This window comes from Ursus maritimus, unplaced genomic scaffold, assembly GCF_017311325.1.
Source record: "Ursus maritimus isolate PB19 unplaced genomic scaffold, ASM1731132v1 scaffold_20, whole genome shotgun sequence".
Taxonomy (NCBI): Eukaryota; Metazoa; Chordata; class Mammalia; order Carnivora; family Ursidae; genus Ursus; species Ursus maritimus.
The window spans coordinates 52,310,793-52,313,317 of record NW_024424453.1 but is presented as its reverse complement, the minus strand read 5'-3'; the positions used below and the strand labels follow the sequence as shown (position 1 = coordinate 52,313,317).

Sequence of the window (2,525 nt, the reverse complement as noted above, 5' to 3'; positions counted from 1 at the left end):
CCCAAGGCAACACAGGCCATCTTAAGCAGGTGAAGCCCTTAAAGTAGCTTTCTCCAGCATTTCACTGAAAAGTCCCTTCCAGCAGAAAAGGGTGAACTGTGTGTACATGAGTCCTGGAGATAGGGCTGCTAGATCCTCCCATAATTTCAAATTTCCTGGAAGTCTTGGGTGATACCTTTTAAAGTTAATCATACAACTTGCATCCTGTTCCACAAAAGGTCCAGGCTTAATTTGGTATTTAAGTTAAATATTCCAGGAAGTGGAGCCATATTTCTCTGGACATTGAGTAGGCTGTGGTCTTTACTCACACAAGAGTCCCAGGGATCACAAACTTCCACTTTCAGAGCTTCAGTCTTAGCGAGTTTCCTAAATAGAACTAATTTCATGTAATATCTAAAATGGGGAAATTGCTAAGATTGAACTTAGTTTGCAGTTACAGAATATTCTCAATGTCTTCTTTCACAGGTGAATTAAGACATTCCTCTATATTCTTGCCAGATTTCATTTTTGAATGTTGTCTTTGTGTTACTGTTCGTAAATCATGGGGCAAAGATCTAGATAACTGGGGTTTTATATACATCTCTTTTTTAGCAATCAAACTACAGGTTAGGTGGGACATCACAAAGCAAACCCAGAAAGCAGATCAGATGCTAACATTTTTGTGTATAACAATGCTTGCACTTGGGGCTTTAGGGTCTTTAAAGGTCTTTGTATCAAAGGATCTGAAAGATATCTTCCAGTTGTATATATCTATAGTGGTGCTTCAAACTTCTTGTTCACATATACCCTAAAAGAAACTTGAAAAACATTGCACCGAGGCATTTTCTTATCAAGGTGGATGGCATAAGTTCAAGAGGTGAGACAAATCACACAAACACATTTAAAATCTTTACTTGCATCCCACTTGCTAATATTCCATTGCTTAAACGAAATCACATGGTTAAGTCCAACATCAAAGGAGTGGGGAAACGGACTCCCTTTATTGCAAGGGTGATGAGTGAAGAATTGAGTACATAAATCCAATTGATCACTTTTTTTGAAGGTTAGACAATTTATTGAGAACCTCCCCTTCCCACCCTCTCAGTCTTTAGGTCATTTTTTCCTCTTGTAGACCTGTGTGCTAGCCCCAGGACCATGGCTGGGGGCAGGGGCACGGCTCAATAAGGCCCATAAGGTAGGTGGCTGTAGCTGTTTACCTCGTACTGCATGAACACAGCTGGCAGGTTCTGCTCCTCATCTAGCGCTTTCACCTGGGGCCACCTTCTTGGCCTCCTTTTGCCCATAATTCTCCTGAAGGATCTTGGCTGTTCTGGAGAGGCCTGCTGAATACACTGAACCACCAGCCAACTGCATTTGTTGTCCTGGATGTCTGTGTCAGTCTTATCTGTCACACTAGGGTCCCCAAAGAGATCAAGGTAATCATCCTGAATCTTAAAGAACTCCCCCATCTCCAGCAGGATTTTCTTGGCATTGGCATGCTTTTCTCCCTGTTTATGCCTGCCATATACATGGCAGCAGCCACAGGAAGATAGAATGAATAGAAAGCTATCTTGTACTTGACAATAGATTTATACCTCTTTTTGGTGAATCTGCCAAGTCCACATTACCCTGGGGGGCTGTGATGAGGTCCAGGGTCTATCTGATCTCAGTCTTATAGGAACTCTGTAGGAAAAGCTCAATCAGTTTCAGGTAATAGGGCTGCTCCTGGCAGTAGAGATTCAGCAAGTGGTAGATACATGCTTCCAGAAACAAAACATCATTGATGGCATCCAAACCTATGCCTGGCTTCTGATACCAGCAGATCTGCCCCTGTAGGGTGAGAGATGAATCCATGATGTCATCTGACACCAAGAAGAAAGCTTGGAGCAGTTCCACACACCAGCCCACAGTCAGGGCCTGCCAAAGACTGTCAGCATCTTGCTTGCTTGGCTCCACCAGCTCCTGAAAAGCTATCCGCACTGTCAAACCCCACTGGTACTTGCCTCGGATGGCATTGTACTCCAAGACCTCCTTAAGCTGGGCATTTCCATCTCCTGTCTCCAGGTGGCCCATGCCATCCTCAGTCAGCACCTTGACAATCGGGGAGAAGTGCTGGATGAAATCCTGCTTTGCTTGGGCATAAGGGTCCAATTCCTGGTCTCCATCCATTCTGAGGGAGGAGTAAAGTGCTCTGTTCCTGGGTACCAGCTCTTGGTCTAAATCCAATTGGTAATTTAAGATTTAAAAACTTTCTTCTGATTGAATTATCATTATAATTATTGCAAACAGATATCAAAACACAAAAATATAATTTCTGAAAAATAATTATTAAACATAAATAATTTTTTTGGGAAACACATCTCTTAATGATAAGAAATTTTTAAAAATATATCCTATAACTGTGCATAAATATTATAAACATAAAAACAGCAAGATTCAGCATTAATTTATTAACTAATTTTCGTTTTTATAGATAAGAGCATTGAGAAACTTTGTTTAAATAACTATAGCTATAAAGAGATTTTCATAGCAATGTACTCAATTCT

General features: G+C 41.1%; 1 pseudogene; it reads right to left on the bottom strand.

Moving 5' to 3' along the window:
- Positions 1-1,052: 1,052 nt before the first annotated feature.
- LOC103682225 lies at positions 1,053-2,172 on the bottom strand (annotated as a pseudogene).
- Between the last annotated feature and the right edge of the window lie 353 nt (positions 2,173-2,525).